Consider the following 25,266-nt stretch of genomic DNA (forward strand, 5'->3'; position numbering starts at 1 on the left):
ATGATCCACCCACCTTGGCCTCCCAAAGTGCTGGGATTACAGGCGTGAGGCACCGTGCCCTGCTTTTTTTTTTTTTTTGAAGCAGAGTCTCACTCTGTTGTTCAGATTGTAGTGCAGTGGCATGATCTCGGCAACCTCCACCTCCCAGGTTCAAGTGATTTCCGGCTAATTTTTGTAATTTTAGTAGAGATGGGGTTTCACCATATTGTCCAGGCTGGTCTCGAACTCCTGATCTCAAGTGATCTGCGCACCTCAGCCTCCCAAAGTGGTAGGATTATAGGTGTGAGCCACCATGCCAGGCCTTAGCTCCATTTTTCTACATCTATAGTCCTCCATAATTAGGTTGTTGACTCATTAGTAACTCTGAAAATTGTCCCTGCTTGTATATGTCTTAGTGAAGGGAAAGTCTTCACCTCCAGAAACAAACCATTTCTTTTTGGAACACTTTCCTTTTACAGAGGCAAAATTTACCTCTTTGGTACTTCCTCCCACTGGCCGCTGTTTAGCCTTCTGTGCAAGTCATAAAGAACAAGCTTAATCTTGCTTCCGTATCAGCCCTTTATAAAAGAAAACTTTACCTTATTTCCCTTTCTAAACATTCCCAGCTTCTTTAAGTCAGGCTTTCAAATCACATGGCTTTAAGTCTCTTTACCATTTGGCTTCTAGGATAAAAGAAACTGCCCTGAAGTAGACAGAGGTAGTAATGAGGCATCACACTGTTACTAATCCACAGTTAAGATTCACTGGAAGATAAACTAAGCATAAAACCGTATTTCTTAGGCTAAGGCTGTCTTTTGCTTTCCAAAATAACCTTTAGTTAAGTCATTTCCAGTCCTTTCATCCAATGCAGAAGGCTCTCCTTACTCTTGGGGCATAAAGATTCCTGAAAACAATTTTTTCTGGGCCAAAACAAAAGCAAAAGATGCAGCTGAGGTAAAGACAATTTACTAACTTAAAAAAGGCTTAAACAGCTAAAATAAAGCCAGTAGTAGGTTAAAAGGCATAGAAGTAATTCCACTCTTAATAGTTTATTTGGTATAGAGAGGAAATTAAGTGTTTGGGAGGCTTTTGCTGGGAGAAGAAAGGAACTATTTTGTATGTAATGGTGACTAGAACAAAGCAGACATTAGGCTCCCAGGAGGACCTAGATGTGTGCTTCCCTACGACCTATTTGTGTACAGTGTACATTTCATCCAGGCAAATAGCACAATTTCAAAGGCAGGATGTCTCCTGAGGATACACAGTAGCTCAAAGCTGCACAGAGGGGACTATGAGATGTGGGGGGGACAGGAGGAGGAGTGAAGAAATAGGGTAATACAATGGAGGATGATTGGAAGCCAAGATAGGGCAATTTTTTTCAAGGAGAATTCTGCATATTCCTTATAAATTTTTTGACTGCTAAGGTAAGTACCTTCCAGAACAGAGTAAGATTCTATATCCTTCCATCAATTTGTAAACAACTTTCTAGGCACTGAGCCAAAAGGAATATGTTATATAGGGAACATTCAGAGACAGAAAGATAATTTCATTTTCTCCCTTTTAATCTATGGCCAAGTAGAGAGAATGCAAGCAAGACAATGAAATCTAGGTGCTAAAAATTATAGTCTACCCTGACAAATTCCCTGGGAAGTTTTCCAGTCATATACTAATTTGTGTATCAATAGTAAGTTACTCTCAATTGATACATTTTAAAAAATGTTTAAAATCTAGGGGCTCAGGAGAATGGATAAACAAATCTAACATTATTTAATAATAATAATAATAATGATAATAATAATAATAATAAAAAGATTGAACTACAGGCTGAGTATCCCTAATGAGAAAATCTGAAATCTGAAAGTCTAAAATACAAAGCTTTTGAGTACCAATATGACGCTCAAAGGAAGTACATAGGAACATTTCCGGTTTTGGGTTTTTGGATTACAGATGCTCAACTGTAATATTCCAAAATAAAAAAAAATACATATATATATATACAAAATCCAAAAAATCTGAAATCTGAAATACAGAAAGTCCCAAGAATTTTGGATAAAAGATACTCAACCTATACTGTACAAACTGAGACACACAAAAATATGGATGAGGCCAGGCATGGTGGTGGCTAACGCCTATAATCCTAACACTTTGGGAGGCCAGGGCAGCTGGATCACCTGAGGTCAGGAGTTTAAGACCAGCCTGACCAACATGGAAAAACCCCGTCTCTACTAAAAATGTAAAAATTAGCCAGGCATAATAGTGCATTCCTGTAATCCTAGCTACTCAGGAGGCTGAGGCAGGAGAATCACCTGAACCCAGGAGGCGGAGGTTGCAGTGAGCCGAGATCACGCACTCCAGGCTGGGCAACAAGAGTGAAACTCTGTCCAGGGGTGGCAGGGAGGAACATGGATGGATCTCAAAACTACTATGATAAATGGAAAAAAGCAGACTCTCCTCCCCACCCCCTGCCATCAGAACACATACTTATATATGTCCATTTATATGAAGCTTAAGAACAAGCAAAACTAACCTACAGTGATCAAAATAAGAAAATGGTTGCTCAGGAGTTGAGGGGTAAATATTGATTGAAAGAGAAAGAAGGGACCCTCCGGATGTAATGGAAATACTCAGTTTTATTTGAGACAGTGGTTACATGAGTGAATACAACTGTCAAAACACATTAACTAGGCCAGGTTTTGTGGCTCACATCTGTAATCCCAGCACTTTGGGAGGCCAAGGCAGGCGGATCATGAGGTCAGGAGTTCAAGACCAGCCTTTGGCCAATATTGTAAAACCGTGTCTCTACTAAAAAACACAAAAATTAGCCAGGTGTGGTGGTACGCACCTGTAGTCCCAGCTACCAGGTGGCCTGAGCCTGTAGTCACAGCTACTTGGGAGGCTGAGGCAGGAAAATCGCTTGAATCTGGGAGGCAGAGGTTGCAGTGAGCCGAGATTGGGCCACTGCACTCCAACCTAGGTGACAGAGTGGGACTCTGTCTCAAAACAACAACAACAACAACAAAAACCTCATTAACCGTTAAAAACTCAATGGTTAAAATCTGTGCATTTTATTATACATTATTTACACCAAAAAACAAACAAACAAAAATATTCCTTTAAGAATCCAACAGTGGGAACAAAACATCCACAGGGGTTAAGTGGTAGATTAAAACCAAAACAAAACAGTCTAGGTGCTCCTGTGTCAGAGCCTTTTCTTCCATTCTTTGACAATGGAAATTAGGAGAAAAGGAAAAGGTGCATGATGTACTGAGGTTTATTAAGCATGATTATGAGTCTGGTGCTTTATGTACTTCAACTCACATCCACCATGTGCAGCTAAGCAACCTGATCAAGGTTCCATCACTAAGTGGCAGAAACCTCCATGTTGTCTGATTCCAAAGTCTGCATTCTTTCTTGACTTTTATTTTTTTTATTATTATTATTTTCCTTTTATTTATTATTTAATCCTAACACAACTCTTTGTTAGGGTATTTTCCAGTTGTAGAAACCAAAGCTCAGAGAAATCCACTAACTTTCCCAAGTCAATACAAGAGAGGCAATGGTAGGATTCCAACCTAGCTGTGTCTGATCCCAAAGTTAAAGTCCTAGGTGTTCCAGGGTGGCTAGTCATTCAGAAGCAGTCTGGGGTGTGGAGTGTGGGATGGAAAAGGTGCCTAGATCTAAGGCCTCTGAATATCAGTGAGGGAACATATTTTTGAATTCAAAAATTAGACTTGTAAACTCTCATCTTTCCCCTCAACCTGGGTCCACCCCTCATGACTTTATTTTTTTTTTTTAACAGTTTATTGAGATAATCTTACTCGATATTCTCAAGGTATCAAGTGTTATCTCCATTTTATAAAAAAAGATACCAACACTCAGAAATATTAAGTAAATTGTTGAGGGCCATACACTACATTCAAAGAGCCAGAAATCAAACCCAGGTCTACTTGGTTCCAAAATTCCATGTTCTTTCCATTACAGCGTCAAAACAAAGGAAAAAAAAAAAAAAACAGTATTAACTGCATGCCTGAAGAGGTAAATGTCTAACAGCCCGTTGGAAAAGGATAGGAAGGAAGGTCCTGTTGGGTTATAAATAAGAGATATAGGTCCAACTCTTCATTCTTTTCAAAAAGAAAAAGTAGAATATATGGGAATAGAGTATAAAGTACTTATGAAACACATACAGCTATAGGTATATGACGGTCACCAAGCCCTTTAAGGACTGCAGAAGTAACTGTCATAGGCTTTGCTAGTACTAACAATAACAAGGAAAATTATAATAACAATAGTTGTGCCAATCTTCCAAATCGGGGAAGCATGAAAATCATTCTGTTATTTATTTATTTATTTAAGATGAAGTTTCGCTCTTGTTGCCCCAAGCTGGAGTGCAATGGCGTGATCTTTGCTCACTGCAACCTCTGCCTCCCAGGTTAAAGCAATTCCCTTGCCTCAGCTTCCCGAGTAGCTGGGAATGCAGGCACGAGCCACCACACCCAGCTAATTTTTTGTATTTTTAGTAGAGACGGGGTTTCACCATGTTGGCCAGGTTGGTCTCGAATTCTTGACCTCAGGTGATCCACTCACTTCGGACTCCCAAAGTGCTCGTATTACAGGTGTAAGCTACCGCACTGGCCTGAAAATCATTCTGTTCTATAACTACAAAAGGATTCACTGGTGTGTAAGGAAATCCACAGGAACTGGCTGGTGACCAGAGCAATTCCTTAGGCAAAGTAAAGAGAGAAATAAGATTAAAATGTTCTGGACATGTACCCTCTTTCTTTGCTCAATATCTGTTATGGCTGTACTTGCCTTAAAATGACAATTGCAGGTGCTCTGATCAAGGAAGTAAAGTGTTGGTTTGGCCCTGTTATAGTTTTTGCCAGCTTCTCTACATTCTTGGCCAAAAACGCCCTTTTTACATCCTAAAGTGAAACAGAACAAACAGCCTCCTCTTTCAAACAAAGAGGAGCAGAGGGTCCTTCCTCTCTACTGCTTCCATTTTCTCTTTTTTTTTTCTTTTTTTTTTTTCTGTGACTCTAGCCAAAGACTGCTTCCATTTTCTCTAGCTTTATCAAAGTAATGCCACTATGCAGAAAGCATCACAGAATCTTAGGGATGAAAAGACCCTGAAAGTTCACGGAGTTTTTCCCATCCCCTTGTGAAACTGTTTCCAACTCAACCCAGAGAAGACATCTGAAAAAGAAAAAAGAATCACAATTTATCTACATTCATGGCACTCTCAGGATGCCTTCCATTGTTAAATTAAATGCCAGGCAACTAAGTCTATTCTGCCATAACCAATGACCCTATTAGAAGTCAATGCCACCACCTCTCTCTCTCTCTCTCTTTCTGTAATAAAACAATCTTTCTTTTCTTTTTCTCTCTTTCTTTTCTTTTTTCTTTCTTTCTTTCATGCTATGGTACAATCTCAGCTCACCACAACCTCCGCCTCCCAGGTTCAAGCAATTCTCCTGCCTCAGCCTCCCCAGTATTGGCATTACATGTGTGCACCATCACACCTGGCTAATTTTGTATTCTAGTAGAGACAAGGTTTCACCATGTTGGCCAGGCTGGTCTCGAACTCCTGACCTCAGGTGATCCACCTGCCTCGGCCTCCCAAAGTGCTGGGATTACAGGCATGAGCCACTGCGCCTGGCTTTCAAAACCTAACATCAAACGTGAAATTGGCCAGATAAATTAGGTAACAACAATCTGATTTCAAAGAAAAAATTGGAAATCTGTAATAATCATTAGTCCTCAAGCCTCTGCTGCAAAGGAGAAACTGCTACTTATTCTCCAATATCCAATCATCTCTGTTGTAACAGAGCTACTGATTTTAAGCTGGGGCACACAGCTGCCTGGGGAAAGCTACACATATCCTAATCTCCATTGTAACTAAATGAGTACATAAGTTACAGTCCATAAGATATAAAAAGTAGTGTTATGGGCTGAACACATGACATCCCCCACTCAGTTGCTGTGTTAAAGTCCTAACCCCTAGTACCTCAGAATGTGACTGTACTTTAAAGAGGTAATTCAGTTAAATTGGATTAGGGTGAGCCCTAATCCAATCTGACTATTGTCATTATAAGAAGAGGAAATCTGGACACAAATGTACACCAGAGGCATGGTGCACACAGAGAAAAGATCATGTGAGGATGGTGAGAAGGTGTCCATCTGGAAGCCACGGAGGCTTCAGTAGAAACCTAACCTTAATCTTGGGCTTCTAGCCTCCAAAACTGCAAGAAAATACATTTATATTGTTTAAGCCACCTAGCTAAGTATTCTTTTGTTATGGCAGCCCTAGCAAACAAATACAAGTAGTAAATACAACTTTCTTAAAGTATCTTTTTTGTGTGTGTGTGAAACAGAGTCTGGCTCTGTCACCCACTCTGGAGTGCAGTGGTGTGATCTCGGCTCACTGCAACCTCCACCTCTCAGGTTCAAGAGATTGTCCTGCCTCAGCCTCCTGAGTAGCTGGGATAACAGGTGCACATCACCACGAGTGGCTTATTTTTGTAGTTTTAATAGAGACGGGGTTTCACCACATTGGCCAGGCTGGTCATGAAGTATTTTTAAAGGAAGTGGGCAGACCTTCACTCATCCCTAATTCCTTCTGGCTTGAATGTAAAAGTAAAAACTAGCACTCCAGCAGCCATTTGGACCCTGAGATGATACCAGGGTGGAAATGACAGACATAGATACCTAGGCCCCTGATTAGACCAGTCCTGGACTGACCATCTCTGGGTTGTTGTTATTTTTATTTTTATTTTTTTACTAAGACACAGGGTCTTGCTTTGTCACCCCTCCTGGAGAGCAGTGGTGTGATCATAGCTCACTGAAGCCTCGACCTCAGGCTGAAGCTATCCTTCCACCTCAGCCTCCCAAGTAGCTGGGACCACAGGCATGCAAACCACCCCCAGCTAATTTTTATTTATTTTTCATAGAGATGGGGGTTTCCCTATGTTGCTTGGGTTTCACCATGTTGGGCAGGCAGGTCTTGGACTCCTGACCTCAGGTGATCTACCTTGAATTCCTCAAGCAATCCTGCCACCTCAGCCTCCCAAAGTGCTGGATTACAAGTGTGAGCCGCTTGCCTGGCCTTTTTTTTTTTTCCTAAGCAAATTGAAGGTTTGTGGCAACCCTATGTCAAGCAAGTCTATCAACACCATTTTACCAACAGCATGTGTTCACTTCATGTCTCTGTCAAATTTTGGTAATTCTCATAATATTTCAAACTTTTTTCTTATTTTTGTATGTGTTATTGTGATCTGTGATCGTGATCTTTGATGTTATTACTGTAAATTGTTTTGCGGCACCATGAACTGTGGCCACGTAAGACTGAATTTAATCAATAAATGTATGTGTTCTGACTCCTCTACTAACCAACTGTTCCCCTATCTCTCTCCCTCTCCTCAACCTTCCCTATGGAGATGCAACAATATTGAAATTATGCCAATTAATAACTCTACAGTGGCCTCTAAGTAAGCGTTCAAGTGAAAGGAAGAGTCACATATCTCTTACTTTAAATCAAAAGCTAGAAATTATGCTTAGTGAGGAAGGCATGTTGAAAGCCAAGACAGGACTCTTGCGCGAAGCAGTTAGCCAACTGGTGAATGCAAAGGAGAAGTTCTTGAAATTAAAAGTGCTACTACAGAGAACACAAATGGTAAGAAAATCAAACAGCCTTACTGCTGACACGGAGAAAGTCTGAGTGGTCAGGACAGAAGATCAGATCAGCTACAACATTCTCTTAAACCAAAATCAAATCTAGACCAAGGCCCTAACTCTCTTCAATTCTATGAAGGCTGAGAAAGATAAGGAAGCTGCAGAAAAAAAGTTTGCAGCTAGCAGAGGTTGGTTAATGAGGTTTAAGGACAGAAGTTGTTTTCATAACCTAAAGGTGCAAGGAGAAGCAGCAAGTGCTGTTGTAGAAACTGGAGCAAATTATATAGAAGACCTCGTTAAGAAAATTGATAAAGCTGGCAATGTAGACAAAAGAGCCTTTTATTGGAAGGAGATGCCATCTTTCATAGCTAGAGAGGAAAAGTCAGTATCTCATTTCAGTACTTCAAAGGACAGGCTGACTGATTCTCCTGTTAGGATCTAATGCAGCTGGTGACTTTAAGTTGAAGCCAATATTCACTTACCATTCTGAAAAATCCTATGGCCTTAAGAACTATGCCAAATCGACTCTGCCTATGCTCTAAAAATAGAACAACAAAGCCTGGATGACAGCACATCTGTTTATATAGCATAGCTCGCTCAATATTTTAAGCCCACTCTTGAAATATAGTGCTCAAAAAAAGAAAATATTCCTTTCAAAATAATACTGCTTATTGACAATACATCTAATTACCCAAGAGCTAAGATTCATATGTACAAGGAGATTAATGTTATTTTCAGGTCTGCTAACACGACATCTCTTATTCTGTAGCCCATGGATCAAGGAATCATTTAGACTTTCAAGTCTTATATTTTAAGAAATAGATTTTGTAGGGCTGGACGCAGTGGTTGACACCTGTAATCCCAGCACTTTAAGAGGCTGAGGCAGGCGGATCACCTGAGGTCAAGAGTTCAAGACCAGCCTGACCAACATGGTGAAAGCTCATGTCTACTAAAAATACAAAAATTAGCCGGGCAGTGGGAGCCTATAATGCCAACTATTCCGGAGGCTGAGGCAGGAGAACTGCTTGAACCCAGGAGGTAGAGGTTGCAGTGAGCCGAGATTGCACCATTGTACTCCAGCCTGGGTGACACAGCAAGACTCTGTCTCAAAAAAAAAAAAAAATACATTTTGTAAGGCTATAGCTGCCATAGATACTGACTTCTCTATGGATCTGGGCAAAGTAAACTGAAAACCTGGAAAGGACTCACCACTCTGGGTGCCATTAAAAACATTTGTGATTCATGGGAAGAGGTCAAAATATCAACATGAACAGGAGTTTAAAGGAAGTTGATTCTAACCCTCCCAGAAGACTTTGAGGGGTTCAAGACTTTAGTGGAAGTGCAGATGGGGTAGAAATAGCCAGAAAACTAGAATTAGAAGTGGAGCCTGAGCATGTGACTGAATTGCTGCAATCTCATGGTAAAACTTGAATGGATGAGGGGTTGTTTCTTATGGATGAGCAAAAAAGTAGTTTCTTGAGATGGAATCTACTCTTGGTGAAGATGCTGTGAACACTGCTGTAATGACAACAAAGAATCTAGAATATTACATAAACTAAGTTGATAAAGCAGTGGCAGGGTTTGAAAGGACTGACCCCAATTTTGAAAGACATTCAACTGTGGATAACATGCTATCAAACAGCACCGTATGCTCTAGAGAAATCTTTCATGAAAGGAATAGTCAGTCAATTCGGTAAATTCATCATTATTATTATTATTATTATTATTTTAATTTTTAGAAGGAAGACAGGGCTTCTCCATGTTGGTCAGGCTGTTCTTGAACTCCTGACCTCAGGTGATCCACCTGCCTCAGCCTCCCAAAGTGCTAGGATTACAAGCGTGAGCCACCGCGCCCAGCCTTTCTTTTTTTTTAGATGGAGTTTTGCTCTTGTTGCCCAGGCTGGAGTGCAATGGTGTGATCTTGGCTCAATGCAACCTCTGTTTCCCAGGTTCAAATGATTCTCCTGCCTCAGCCTCCCGAGTAGCTGGGATTACAGGCATGCACCACCATGCCCAGCTAATTTTTTTGTATTTTTAGTAGAGATGGAGTTTCTCCATGTTGGTCTCAAACTCCCGATCTCAGGTGATCCTCTCGCCTCAGCCTCCCAAAGTGCTGGGATTATAGACATGAGTGAGTCAACATGCCAGGACTTTTTTTTTTTCTTTTGAGGTAAGGTCTTGTTCTGTCACCCAGGCTGGGGTGCAGTGGCGTGATCATCCAACTCACTGCAGCCTCAAACTCGCAGGCTCAGGCAATCCTCCCGCCTCAACCTCCTGAGTACCTGAGACTACAGGCAAATGTGGCTAATTTTTGTATTTTTTTGTAGAGACAGGGTTTCGCTGTGTTGCCCAGGCTGGTCTTGAACTATTGAGCTCAAGTTATCTGCCTGCCTCTGCCTCTCAAAGTGCTAGGATTACTGGCGTAGGCCATGCACTCCAAGCCACAATTTCTATAAGCAAAGAATACTGTATCAACATCCTGGAGCTTATATGTACTTGGGAGGAAAGAGGTAAAATAAGGGAGAGTTGCCATTTTGATAGAGGATATAAGGGTATATCACCCTTGTACCTAATACCACCTCTGCTAGAAGGAGAAAGACGAGCATCACTGTAAGGTGAACAAGAGGCAAAACCCATCAAAATAAAGAATATCAATCTCTACAATGTAGGAGACAACAATCATGTTATAGTAGATAAGACTGTGGACTTTGCAGATCTACATGAATTGACTGTGGGACTACTGTTTCTACAGCTTACTGTGTCACTGAGCCTCGGCCTCCTTATCTATAAGATAAGCATGATACACACCTCATAGAGCCACTAAAAATCACAAGGTAACAATTGTAAGGTACCTGCAGAGTAGTTGCTCAGTAAATACTTGTTCTTCCTAATCATTTTATAGTAAGAAGGGAGAGAAAAACAATTGAGACATCTCTTTTCCTTGCTGTTTATTGGTACTGTTTTTCTGAGTAACATATTTCCACCCCAAATTGGCATCATATAAATAGCCTCTTCCCAGTCAGTATTGAACCCACATTAACCTGCATAAAGTGAGACTTGCCTATTTTAATGAGAATTAGGCCAGGAGCAGTGGCTCATGCCTGTAATTACAGCACTTTGGGAGGCCAAGGTGGGAGGACTGTTTGAACCCAGGAACTGGAGACTAGCTAGGACAACACAAGGAGACCTCATCTCAACAAATAATTAACAAATTGGCCAGGCATGCTGGCACCCATCTGTGGTCCTAACTACTTTGGAGGCTGAAGTGGTAAAGTCACTGAAGCACAGGCTGTTGAAGCTACAGTGAGCCATGACTGCAACACTATACTTCAGTCTGGGGGACAGAGTGCAACACTGCAACCTCAGCCTCCTAGGTTCAAGTGATTCTCCTGCCTCAGCCTCCCAACTAGCTGGGATTACAGGCGTGCACCACCATGCCTGGGTAATTTTGTATTTTCAGTAGAGACAGGGTTTCACCATGTTGGTGAGGCTGGTCTCAAACTCCTGACCTCAAGTGATCCTCCGGTCTCAGCCTCCCAAAGTGCTGGCAATACAGGCCTCAGCCACTGCGACCGACCGTTTTGTATTTTAAAAACTGTTTTTTAAAAGTCAATTTAGGTAAGTGCTTCTTTCAAAAGAGTGAACTCCATGTTTGATATAGGTGTAAACTCGGGCCTAGGGCAAGAGATGGATCACTGAAGTGTGGCTGGTTCCTTTTGACTCCATTACCCTAAAGTTAGGTTGACCAGGTGTATAAAGAACACACAATGTTTGATGGCTCAGATCCTAAGGAATCTTCACTTCTAGAATGTTTCTCATTTACCATTCTACTGTATACATAGAGCTAGCCACTTTATAAGTAGATATTATCATTCCTATTTTGTAGAGTAAACTGAAGCTCAAAGTGATCAGGAAGCAAATCCTGTTGACTCTAATTTGAAAATATATCCAAAGCCTGATGAGTGCCTACATTTCTACTGTATACTACCACCATCCTCTCTCTCATTTCCAATTTTTAAAATTATGGTAAAATACATAAACATAAAATTTACTATCTTAATCCTTTTTATCCATACAATTAAGGGGTATTAAATGTATTTATAATGTTATATAACCATCACCAACATCCATCTCTGTAACTCGTTTCATCTTGTAAAATGAAATTCTGTACTCATTAAACAATAACTTACCATTTTCCCCTCTCCCCTAGCAATCACTATTCTATTTTCTGCCTCTATGATTCTGACACTCTTAACTACCTCATGTAAGTAAAGTAGAATCATATAGTATTTGTCTTTTTGTGACTGGCTTGTTTTACTTATTATCATGTCCTCAAGATACATCCAAACTGTAGCATAGTATGTCAGAATTTACTTCCTTTTAAGGCTACATAATATTTTGTTGCCTGTATATAACACATTTTGAAATCCATTCTGTTGATGGACACTTGGGTTGTTTCCATGTTTTAGTTATTGTGAACAATGCTGCTATAAACATGAATTTACAAGTATCTACTTGAGACTTTGTTTTCAATACATTTGGATATATATCCAGAAGTAGGATTTCTGGATCAGATGTTAATTCTATGTTTAATATTTTTGAGGAACTGCTGTATTTTCCATGGTGGCTGTAACATTTGACATTCTCGCCAATAGTGCACAAATGTCCCAACTTCTCCACATCCTCACCAGATCCAAACTGTATCACCACCTTTGTCAAAAATCATTTGACCATATATATGAAGGTTTCTTTCCCTATTCTATTCCATTGGTGTATATCTTTACACGAGTACTACACTGTTTTGATTACTGTGCTTTTGTAGTAAGTTTTGAAATCAGGAAGTATAAGTCCTTCAGCTTTGCTCTTTTTCAAGATTGTTTTGGCTGTTTGGAATCCTTTCAGATTCTATACAAACTTTGAGTTTTCCCATTTCTGCAAAAAAACATAATTGGGATTTTGATAGGGATTGCAATGAGCCTGCAGATCACTTTGGGTGGTACTGACATCTTAACAATATTAGGTCTTTCAATCCATGAACATGGGATGTGTTTTCATTTATATTTTCTTTCATTTCTTTCAGCAATTGTTTATAGTTTTTATTGTATAAGTCTCTCATGTCCTTAGATAATTCCTAAGTATTTTATTCTTTTTGATGCTATTGTAAATGGAATTGTTTTTATAATTTCCTTCTCAGATTGTTCATTATTAATGTACAGAAATGCAACTGATTTTTGTGATAACTTTGTATTCTGCTATTTTGCTGAATGCATTTATTCTTTTTTTTTTTTTGAGACAGAGTTTCGCTCTTGTCGCCCAGGCTAGAGTGCAATGGGCGATCTCGGCTCACTGCAACCTCCGTCTCCCAGGTTCAAGTGATTCTCCTGCCTCAGCCTCCTGAGTAGCTGGGATTACAGGCATCCACCACTATGCCCAGCTAATTTTTTGTATTTTTAGTAAAGACAGGGTTTCATCATGTTGGCCAGGCTGGTCTTGAACTCCTGACCTCAGGTGATCCACCAGCCTTGGCCTTCCAAAGTGCTAGGATTACAAGCATGAGGCACCGTGCCTGACTGGCATTTATTAATTCTAAAGTGTTTTTTTGTGGAATCTTTAGGGTTTTCTATATCTAAGATCCCACCATCTGCAAAAGAGATAATTTTACTTCTTCCCTTCTAATTTTGATGCCGTTTATTTCTTTTCCTTGCCTAATCGTTCCACCATCCTCTCTTGGCTGAATAATTGCAACATCCCTCTAATTGGTCTCTTTGCTTCCACTTTTACCACCCCATCCCATAGTACTTTGTAAACAAAAACATTGTCAGATCATTTTATGCCTTTGCTCAAAATCCCCCAATGGCTCTCCATCTCACTCAGAGCTAATGTCCTTAAAATGGTCTACAAGACCTTAAATGACCTGACCACCAGTGTCTGTTCTTTGACCTTATCTCTTACAAAACCCCAAATACTTCCCATCTCATTTCCTTATTTTTCTCCTCATCATTTATCACTGTCAAATGATTCATTTATTTTACTTATTTATCTTGTTTATTATCTTTGTCCCCAAGGTACACTCAAAGAAGGGCAGGGATTTTGATTTTGCTTTGTTCACTGCTTATAAACAGAGTCTAGAAGAGTGCCTGACATATAATAAGTACATTTTAAAATAAATATGTGAATTAAAATAATTTGCAGCCTGGGCAATAAAGGGAAACTCTTGTCTGTGTAAAATTTTTTTAAAAAATTAGCTAGGTATGGTGGCATGTGCCTTTAGTCCCAGATACTTGAAAGGCTGAGGTAGCAGGATTGCTTGAGCCCAGGAGGCTATGGTGAGCTCTGATTATGCCACTGCACTGTAGCCTGGACCACAGAGTAAGACACTGTCTTGAAAAGAAAAAAGTAATTGCCATATTTATAGAATGTAAACTGGCTAGGTTTGATAATCCATGCCTGTAATCCCAGCACTTTGGGAAGCTAAGGTGGAAGGATTGCTTGAGCCCAGGATTTTGAGACCAGCCTTGGCAACATAATAGAACCCTGTCTCTACAAAAATAAAAAAATTAACCAGGTGTGGTGACACACACCTGTAGTCATAGTCCCAGCTACTTGGGAGGCAGAGGTGGGAGGATCACTTGAGCCTAGGAGGTCAAGGCTGCAGTCAGCTGTGATCACATCACTCCAGCACTCCAGCACTCCAGCCTGGAGTGAGACCCTGTCTCCAAAAAAAAAAAGTAACTGGCAAAGCTAGAATTCAACTCAAAAATGCCTCCAAATTCATGTTCTTTCTTTGATATCACACTGTTTTCTCAAAATGGCCTGCTGCTTTCCCAAATTCAGATCAGGATGGCTTTGCACAATTCTCACCTGAGAGATCAATGATTCCCATTCAAAATAAAACTTAGCAAGAAAAAATGTGCAAGATCTGAAAAACTGTGTGAACTAAGTGAGGTTCAAACTTATAACCTGTGAGTCTAATGTGATACTATTTCCTCCTGCTTTGTGCTTACCCATGAACCAAACCACATCCCTTATTCTTACCCTAAGGTAAGTTATCCAGTCAGACACTGAACACATTTTTTTCTCCCTCTTTGCTTAATAGAGAATCTAAAATTGGTTTTTCCTGAGACGGAGGTAATGGTATAATGAAATGTTCATATCTTACAGAGACTTGAGTAGCTCAAAAGAGGGGAATAAACTCATGGACCTCTGGATATCTCTTTCAATCCTTCAGCTCTGTACAATAGCTGAGTATGAGAACACTGGGAGAGCAAAGAATAAGACCCACCATAATTTCTCAAGTATCCCTCGACATAAAGTGTAAGAAGGGAAACATGAAACTCTTGACTTCTTTCATTTACAAGACCTAGAGAGGGAAATGTCTATGAACGAATCATTCTTAATCTATTGGGCAACAAAATAGGAAAAGATATGTGCCATGATCTGCTATGACAAGGAACCAACATTGAGCTCAGTGAAATATCCCAGACCTAAGTCAATATATACAAACAAGCTAAAGAAGTAAAGATGGAAAATATGGAAGCTAACCCCAGCTATTCCTCTATCTCCAGACCAAACAGAGAGACACTATATAATGTTGACAGAGATCTACTATGTCAGATTAGAGGAGAAAAAAAGAGAAACATGGAAGAAAAAAGCTATTAATTTCTGATTCAGACTTAAAAGCTATCAAGTAAGAAAGGCAGCTTCAGGCCAGGCTCATGCCTGTAATCCCAGCACTTTGGGAGGCCAAGGCGGATTGATCACCTGAGGTCAGGAGTTTGAGACCAGCCTGGCCAACATGGTGAAACCCTGTCTCTACTAAAAATACAAAAAAATTAGCAGGGCATGGTGGCGGGCATCTGTAATTCCAGCTACTTGGAAGGCTGAGGCAGGAAAATCTCTTGAACCTGGGAGGCAGAGGTTAGAGTGAGCTGAGATCGCACAGCCTGGGTGACAAGAGCAAAACTCCATCTCAAAAATAAAGAAATAAAATACAGATTTCTGGACTTCACCCCCATAGTGAGGGAGGGAGGGAGGGAGGGAGGGAGGGAAGGAAGGAAGGAAGGAAGGAAGGAAGGAAGGAAGGGGGAGGGAGGGAAGGAAGGAAGGAAGGGGGAGGGAGGGAGGGAGGGAAGGAAGGGGGAGAGAGGGAGGGAGGGAAGGAAGGAAGGAAGGAGGGAAGGAGGGACAGAGGGAAGGAGGGAAGGAGGGAAGGAGGGAAGGGGAGGGAAGGGAAGGAAGGAAGGAGGGAAGGGAAGGAAGGAAGGAGGGAAGGAGGGAAGGGAGGGAAGGAAGGAAGGAGGGAGAGGGAGGGAGGGAAGGAAGGAGGGAGGGAGGTTGGTTCATATATTTAAAAAAAATCTCCTCTGGTCTAGAAGGCCATAGTTAGACTCAGAATTGGCACAAGTCCAACTGACTGCAGTAGCAGCCCAATTCACAGGCGGGTGGTAGGTATTTCCCACCATATCCTCCCCCAATCAAATCACATTAATATGTAATTATCATATTGACATTTAACAGCAAATTTTAAAAATATCTTATACCATTTTTGAAGCATTTATTTTACAGCTTCTATATACAGTTATGGTATTAATGTCACCTATCACCGAATAACAAATTCTGCAAAGTTAAATGATAATGTGTTTACGTTCTATCTGCTCACTGGCCCCTGGGTCAGCCAATCTGATCCAAGACTCCATGGCAACAGGCTCTATCACTAAGAGCTAAAAGATGAGATTTCCCTTGCTTTTTAAATTTTTTAAAATAAAGCATTTTCCATAGAAACTGCTGCAAAAACTGTCAGAGAATAGTCTCTACAGACAAATAAGAAATGGTGCCATTCTGTTATACTAAAAATGAATGGGGCAAAGAGTGAACAGCAAAGACAATGGATCTGTGCAAATAACAAGGGATCCCAAAAACCCTGGAGATTTTTCCTTGTTTAATTTCAGTAAAGAAATTCAAGAATCTTTAAACCGCCAGAAAACCAACACCAGGATAAACTGAGGAATTAGTGTAGGGAGTGCTGTCCAGCTAAAATCACAGTATTAAAACTTCCCATGCTTCAATATACTGAAAGCTAAAGATTTTAATTTAGGGCTGTTGGCCAGGTGTCATGGCTCAGGCCTGTAATCCCAGCACTCTGGGAGGCCAAGGCAGGAGGATCACCTGAGGCCAGCAGTTTGAGACCAGCCTAGGCAACACAGTGAGACCCTACCTCTACAAAAAAAAAAAAGTTAGCTGGGTATAGTGATGCCTATGTGTACTCCTAGCTATTTGAGAGGCTACGGCAGGAGGATCCCTTGAGCCTAGGAAGTTGAGGCTATAGTGAGCTATGATTGGGCCATTGCACTTCAGCCTCAGCAACAGAGCAAGAGCCTGTTGCTACAAAATATATAACATATATTTTTTCATATATATAATTTAGAACTGCTGATCTGTGATCTGCATCAATTTCTCATACTTTTTTTTTTTTTTTTTTTTTTGAGACAGAGTCTCCCTCTGTCACCCAGGTTGGAGTGCAATAGTGTGATCTGGCAACCTCCACCTCCTGGGTTCAAGTGATTCTCCTGCCTCAGCCTCCCAAGTATCTGAGATTACAGGCACCGGCCACCTCGCCTAGCTAATTTTTGTATTTTTAGTAGAGGCAGGCTTTCACCACATTGGCCGGGCTGGTCTAAAACTCCTGATCTCAGGTGATCCACCTGCCTTGGCCTCCCAAAATGCTAGGATTACAGGTGTAAGCCATCACACCCGGCCACCCTTTTTTCTTTTTTTTTGAGATGGAGTCTTGCTCTGTCCCCAGGCTGGAGTGCAGTAGCACAATCTTGGCTCACTGCAACCTCCGCCTCCTGGGTTCAAGTGATTCTTCCGCCTCAGCCTCCCAAGTAGCTGGGACCACAGGCGCATGCCACCACGCCTGGCTAATTTTTGTATTTTTAGTAGAGATGGGGTTTCACCATGTTGGTCAGGATGGTCTCGATCTCTTGACCTCGTGATGCGCCCACCTCGGCCTCCCAAAGTGCTGGGATTACAGGAGTGAGCCACCGCACCCGGCCCCTATTTTTCTTTTAAGTGACAACATCTTGCTAGGTTGCCCAGGCTGGAGTGCAGTGGCCTAGTCACAGCTCATCGCAACTCTGAACTCCTGGGCTCAACCAATCATTCCGCCTCAGCCTCCCAAACAGGGAGTGGCGCCTGCCTGTAGCTAGGACTATAGCCCAGGAGGTTGAGGCTATAGTGAGCTATGATTGGGGCCACTGCACTCCAGCTAGGACTACAGGACTACAGGACTACAGGACTACAGGCAGGCGCCACCACACCCAGCTTTAATTTTTTTTTTTTTTTGGAGAAACAGGGTCTTATTAGGTTGCCCAGGCTGGCCTTGAACTCCTGTCTCACAAGATCCTCCCACCTCAGCCTCCCAAGGTGTTGGGATTATAGGTGTGAGCCAGGCGTGGTGGCTCACCACTGTAAACCCCAGCAATTTGGGAGGCTGAGGCAGGAGGATTGCTTGAGCCCAGGAGATCCATCATATACAAGGAACTTAAATTTACAAGAGAAAAACAAACAACCCTATTAAAAAGTGAGCAAAGGACATTAACAGTCATTTCTCAAAAGAAGACATACATTCGGATAATAAGTATATGAAAAAAAGCTCATTCTCACTGACAGAGAAATGCCAATCAAAAACACCTACAATGAGATAGAATACCATTTTTTTATTTTATTTTATACCTCACACCAATCAGAATGCCTATTATTAAAAAGTCAAAAAGTGGCCAGGCATGGTGGCTCATCCTAGCACTTTGGGACACTGAGGTAGATGGATCACCAGAGGTTAGGAGTTCAAGACCAGCCTGACCAACAAGGTGAAACCCCGTCTCTACTAAAAATACAAAAATTAGCCAGGCAAGGTGGCAGGTGCCTGTAATCCCAGTGACTCAGAGGCTGAGGCAGGAGAATCACTTGAACCCAGGAGACAGAGGTTGCAGCGAGGGGAGATCATGCCACTGCACTCCCGCCGTCTCAAAAAAAAAAAAAAAAAAAAAGTCGAGAGAGATCCAAGATGGCTGACCACTAGCAGCTTGGGATAGTAGCTCCTAGTGAAAGTGCAGAGAAAGAGAGGACACCACACTTTTGGACAAATTTTTGTTGCTCACGGACCAGGAGATTCCCAGCGGAGGAGTCCCACGGGTCACTATCGCGACTCTTGTGGCCAGCGCGGCGGTTTTGCTGTCACCTCAGCGTGGCAGTTCTTGGTGCAGAGTGAGCGGGACTGGGTCCCCTTTTGGCCGATTCCCAGGCAGAAGAACGCCATCAATCTTAACACCTCTGTTTTGGCCGGCGCAGTGGATTGCTCAGATTTCGGCGCTGGGAATCAACAAGTTCGAAGTCCACTCAGAAACCTAATTTGAAAGTCGGAAATCACAAAGACGACAGGTGGATAAATTTACAATGATGGGAAGAAACCAGCGTAAAAAGGCTGAGAATACCCAAAATCAGAATGCCTCTCCCTCTACAGGTGATCACAGTTCCTCATCATCAACGGAACAAGCCCTGATGGAGAACCAGTGAGTTCCATTAACAGAAGTAGACTTCAGAAGGTGGATGATAAGAAACTTCTGTGAATTAAAAGAACTTGTTCTAACCCAATGCAAAGAAACTAAGAACTTTGAAAAAAGGTTTGACGAAATGCTAACAAGAATAGACAATTTGGAGAGGAATATAGGTGAATTAATGGAGCTGAAAAACACAACACGAGAACTTCGCAAAGAATGCACAAGTTTTAACAGTCGAATTGATCAAGCAGAAAAAAGGATATCAGAGTTCGAAGACCAACTTAACGAAATAAAACGAGAAGTCAAGATTAGAGAAAAAAGGATAAAAAAGAATGAGCAAAGTCTCCAAGAAATACGGGACTATGTGAAAAGACCTAATCTACGTTTGATAGGTGTACCTGAATGTGACGAAGAGAATGAATCCAAGTTGGAAAATACTCTTCAGGAGATTATTCAGGAAAACTTTCCCAACCTAGTAAGACAGGACAATATTCAACTCCAGGTAATACAGAGAACACCACAAAGATATTCCTCAAGAAGACCAACCCCAAGGCACATAATCGTCAGATTCACTAGGGTTGAAATGAAGGAGAAAATACTAAGAGCAGTCAGAGAGAAAGGTCAGGTTACCCATAAAGGGAAGCCTATCAGACTTACAGCAGATCTCTCAGCAGAAACCCTATAAGCGAGAAAAGAGTGGGGACCAATATTTAACATCCTTAAAGAAAAGAGCTTTCAACCCAGAATTTCACATCCAGCCAAACTGAGCTTCAAAAGCGAAGGAAAAATAAAATCTTTTGCAAACAAGCAAGTACTTAGAGATTTTACCATCACCAGGCCCGCTTTGCAGAAGCTTCTGAAGGAAGCACTACATATATAAACGAACAACCAGTATCAGCCTTTCCAAAAATATATCCAGCTAGCATCAAATGGCAGTATTAAACTGATATATATTATTAACTGGATAAAAAGTCAAAATCCATCTGTATGCTGTATCCAGACCCATCTCACATGCAACAATACACAAAGACTCAAAGGGACAGAGGAAGATTTACCAACCAAATGGAGAGCAAACATAAATAAATAAATAAAAAGCAGGAGTTGCAATTCTCACCTCTGATAAAACAGACCTTAAAGCAACAAAGATCAAAAGAGGCAAAGAAGGACATTACATAATGGTAAAAGCATCAATGCAACAAGAAGAGCTAACGATCCTATATATACACGCATCCAATACAGGAGCACCCAGATACATAAGACAAGTTCTTAATGACTTATAAAGAGACTTAGCCTCCCACACAATAATAGTGGGAGACTGTAACATCACATTGTCAATATTAGACTGATCAACAAGATAGAAAATTAATAAGGATTTCCAGGACTTGAATTCAGACCTGGAACAAGTAAACTTAATAAACACTTATAGAACTCTCCAAATACACAAAACATACATTCTTATCAGTACCATATCACACCTATTCCAAAAATGACTACATAATTCCAAGTAAATCACTCCTCAATAATTGCATAGCATTTCATAGGTTTAAATGAAATATTGGTTGGCTGCTTGTTTGTTATTTTCTTCCCTTATTCCTTCCTGTCTCCATTGTTAAGCACAATTATTGGCATAAAAGAGGTTTTCAGTTCCCATTTTTAGATTGCATTCTAGCCTGGGCAATAAAGCAGTATTCCCGTTCTCTCTCCCTCTTTCTCTTCCTTTTTCTTCCTCTTCTTCATTCTTTTTTTTCTTTCTTTCTTCCTTTTTCTTAAAAAAAAAAAAAAAAAAAAAAGTCGGCCGGGCGCGTTGGCTCACGCCTATAATCCCAGCACTTTGGGAGGCCAAGATAGGTGGATCACGAGGTCAAGGGATCGAGACCATCCTGGTCAACATGGTGAAACCCCGTCTCTACTAAAAGTACAAAAATTAGCTGGGCATGGTGGCGTGTCCCTGTAGTCCCAGCTACTCAGGAGGCTGAGGCAGGAGAATTGCTTGAACCCAGGAGACGGAGGTTGCAGTGAGCCGTGATCGCGCCATTGCACTCCAGCCTGGGTAACAAGAGCAAAATTCTGTCTCAAAAAAAAAAAAAGTCAAAAAATAAGAGATGCTGGTAAGGTTACAGCAAAAACACTTATACACTGTTGGTGGGAGAGTAAATTAGTTCAATAATTATGGAAAGCAGGATGGTGATTCCTCAAAGAGCTAAAAGCAGAACTACCACTCAACCCAGCAATCCCATTACTGGGTATACATACAGAGGAATATAAATAATTCTACCAACATTCACATGAATGTTCACTGCAGCACTATTCACAATAGCAAAGACATAGAATCAACTTAAATGCCCATCAATGACAGACTATATAAAGAAAATGTGGTCCATACACCTGGAATACTATGCAGCCATAAAAAAGAACAAGCTTATGTCTTTTGCAGGAACACAGATGAAGCTCAAGGCTATTATCCTTAGCAAACTAAGGCAGGAACAGAAAACCAACTGCTGCACGTTATCACTTACAAGTGGGAGCTAAATGATAAGAACTTATGAACACACAGAAGAGAACAAAAGACACTGGGGTCTACTTGATGGGGGAAGGTGAGAGGAACAGAAAAGATAATTATTGGGTACTGGTGGTGAAATCATATGTACAACAAACCCCTGTGACACATGTTTACCTGTGTAACAAACCTTCACATGTATCCCCAAACCTAAAATAAAAGTTAAAAAAAAAAAGAGGCCATGGAATAGAAACAAAGGTTTTTCGAGCTAGGCATGCTAACGTTTACATTGCAAAATTGTCTCCTGTGCTTTACTTATAAGTAGATTCTCAAAGCTAAAAAGTAATTTTTCAAATAAAATTTTGAAAATTATTTGTCAAAGCTGATATCCAGAATCTACAAAGAACTAAAACAGATTTACAAGAAAAAAAACAAACAAGCCCATTCAAAAGTGGGCGAAGGATATGAACAGACACTTTACAAAAGAAGACATACAGGAGGCCAACAAACATATGAAAAAATGCTCATCATCACTGGCCATTAGAGAAATGCAAATCAAAACTACATTGAGATACCATCTCACAACAGTTAGAGTGGCGATCATTAAAAAATCTGGAGACAACAGATGCTGGAGAGGATGTGGAGAAATAGGGACACTTTTACACTGTTGGTGGGAGTGTAAATTAGTTCAACCATTGTAGAAGACAGCATGGCGATTCCTCAAGGACCTAGAAATAGAAATTCCATTTGACCCAGCAATCCCATTACTGGGTATATATCCAAAGGATTATAAATCATTCTACTATAAGGACACATGTACATGAATGTTCACTGCAGCACTGTTTACAATAGCAAAGACCTGGAACCAACCCAAATGCCCATTGATGATAGACTGGACAGGGAAAATGTGGCACATACACACCATGGAATACTATGAAGCCATAAAAAACGATGAGTTCGTGTCCTTTGTAGGGACATGGATGAACCTGGAAACCATCATTCTCAGCAAACTGACACAAGAACAGAAAATCAAACACTGCATGTTCTCACTCATAGGTGGGTGTTGAACAATGAGAACACATGGACACAGGGAGAGGAGCATCACACACTGGGGTCTGTCGGGGGGCAGGGAGTTGGGGAGAGAAAGCATGGGGAGAAATGCCAGAGATAGGTGATGGGGAGGAAGGCAGCAAATCACACTGCCATGTGTGTACCTATGCAACAATCTTGCATGCTCTTCCCATGTACACCAAAACCTAAAATGCAAAAAATAAAAAATAAAAAAAAAAAGAAAATTATTTGTAAAAATGTAAATGGATGTCTAGATCTCATTTGTCGGCACTGAGTTCCAAGGGACCCACATAGCAGACTAACATGAGAAGCAATAGACAGAATTTCAGAAATTCTTAGAGAAAATCTTTTCTGTAATGCTATTCCAAATTTTCCAGGAATTTTCTCTCTCTCTCTCTCTTTTTTTTTTTTTATTAAAGAGAAAGGGTTTCACTCTGTTGCCCAGCTAGATGAAGTACAGTGGCGCTATCTCAGCTCACTGTGGCCTCAACCTCATGGGCTCAGGTGATCCTCCTGCTTCAGCCTCCTAAGTAGCTGAAACTACAGAGCCATACTACCACACCTGGCTGATTTTTTTTTTTTTTTTTTTTAGAGACCAGGTCTCCCTATCTTGCCTAAGCTGGTTTCAAACTCCTGGGCTCAAGGGATCTGCCTACCTTGGCCTCCCAACATGCTGGGATTACAGGTATGAGCCACCATGCCCAGCCCAAATTTCCCAATAATTCTTAAGGAGACAACCCAGAAAATGGGGTAGAATCAACTTTCAGTGGGAGTCATAAATTGCATTAAAGCATTTTAAGTCGCTGCAAAGAAAGTCACTAGTAGGCCTCTCTCCATGTTAAATTTCCTCTATACCATCACCAAAACAGAAATCAAAACATTGCACTCTAGTTATAACCTTGTGTGTGTATGTATAAAGATCTTGGGCTAGTAGGTATAGAAAGAAAGCATATTTATTAACCTCAGAAGGACAAGAAGCTGCATGAAGAGGATATCTTCTCAGAGATGTTATCTCCCAAATGAAAGCCCCGAACTCTAATCACAGGAAGCTATCTTTCTCAACTAATAATAGCAGCAGTTATCACTTACTGAACATTTACTGTGTTCCAAACACTATGTCCAGGTTATACAGGTCATCAAATTTATTTGAATTTAACAGATGGTAAAAATTTTCATCAGTCAGATATGAACACTAGACATTTTTATATTTTTAAATTCTTTTTATGATTAGAAAAATACTGCAGGTTTCTTTATACTTACAAAAAACACACAAGTATAGAGAAGAAAACAAAAAAAACACCCATGATCAAGAACTCAGACATAACTGCTACTAACAGCAGCAATGTTTTGAGGTGTATCTTTCTAAACTTTGTTTCCATATTAGCACAGAATTTGTATCCATATTGGTTGGATATGTTCAAGTGGTCCTCCTGCCTCAACCTCCTGAGTAATGGGGACCATAGGCATAAGCCACCACGCCCAGCTAATTTACCTGTATTTTTGGTAGAGATGGGGTTTCACCATATAGTCCAGGCTGGTCTTGAACCCCACACCTCAAGTGATCCACCTACCTTAGCCTCCCAAAGTAAAGTGCTGGGATTAAAGGCATGAGCCACCATGCCGGGCCCTTATGATCATTTTAAAAACTCAATATCCTACATGACTCAAAAATCTCTTCTGGCTTCCTCAAAAATTACATGTGATCTGAAGACACAAATGGTATATCCCCCTGTCTTTTTTTATTATTATTTTTAGAGAGAGACAGAGAGAGAGAGAGAGAGAGAGAGAGAGAGAGAGAGAGAGAGGGTCTCATTCTGCCACCCCAGTTGGACTCTACTTCTAAATATTTATAATAATGGCTACTGCTAACTAAGTCTTTAAAATGACCAGGAACTGTTTTAAAAGCTTTATTATGTATATATTAACTCTTTTAATCTTCAAAACAACCCTAGGAAGTGGGTACTAATTATTATCTTCATTTTACAAGTGTGTGTGTGTGTGTGTGTGTGTGTGTGTGTAAAAGGCAGGTCTTGCTCTGTTGCCCAGACTGCAGTGCAGTGGTATGATCTCAGCTCACTGTGACCTCCACCCAGTAGCTGGAATTACAGGCGTTCGCCACCATATCTTTTTTTGTAGTTTTAGTAAAGAAGAGGTTTCACCATGTTGGCCAGGCTAGTCTCAAACTCCTGACCTCAAGTGACCCATCCACCTCAGCCTCCCAAAGTGCTGGGATTACAGGTGTGAGCCACCATGCCTGACCCGTTTTACAAATGAAGAAATGGAGACACTAATTTGGCCAAAGTCACAGAGCAGCAACTGGCAAAGCCGGGATTTGAATTCCAGGGGGCAAGCATTCAACCAGTAACTTTCTTCTAAAGAGAAGCTCTTGCCAGACTCGGTGGCTCATGCCTGTAATCCCAGCACTTTGGAAGGCCGAGGCGGGTAGATCACGAGGTCAGGAGTTCGAGACCAGTCTGGCTAACATGGTGAAAC

General features: G+C 41.0%; 1 protein-coding gene across 31 annotated transcripts in view; it reads right to left on the bottom strand.

The window, feature by feature from the left end:
* R3HDM2 (R3H domain containing 2) overlaps positions 1–25,266 on the bottom strand; it is a 190,692-nt gene that overhangs the window by 65,373 nt on the left and 100,053 nt on the right. For 17 of the 31 annotated variants that reach the window (XM_021675300.2, XM_012469725.3, XM_064377268.1 and 14 more), the window contains one exon: positions 18,811–19,052. The exons of 13 other annotated variants lie outside the window; for them this stretch is intronic. The gene's annotated coding sequence lies outside the window, so the exon portion shown is untranslated. Of the gene's footprint in view, positions 1–18,810; positions 19,053–19,603; positions 19,674–25,266 lie in introns of those variants that run through there. One more of the 31 variants, XM_064377258.1, reaches the window with a different exon arrangement.

The sequence above is a fragment of the Aotus nancymaae genome, unplaced genomic scaffold, assembly GCF_030222135.1.
Source record: "Aotus nancymaae isolate 86718 unplaced genomic scaffold, 86718_ANA_hifiasm-v0.15.2.pri h1tg000016l, whole genome shotgun sequence".
In the NCBI taxonomy this organism is placed as follows: domain Eukaryota; kingdom Metazoa; phylum Chordata; class Mammalia; order Primates; family Aotidae; genus Aotus; species Aotus nancymaae.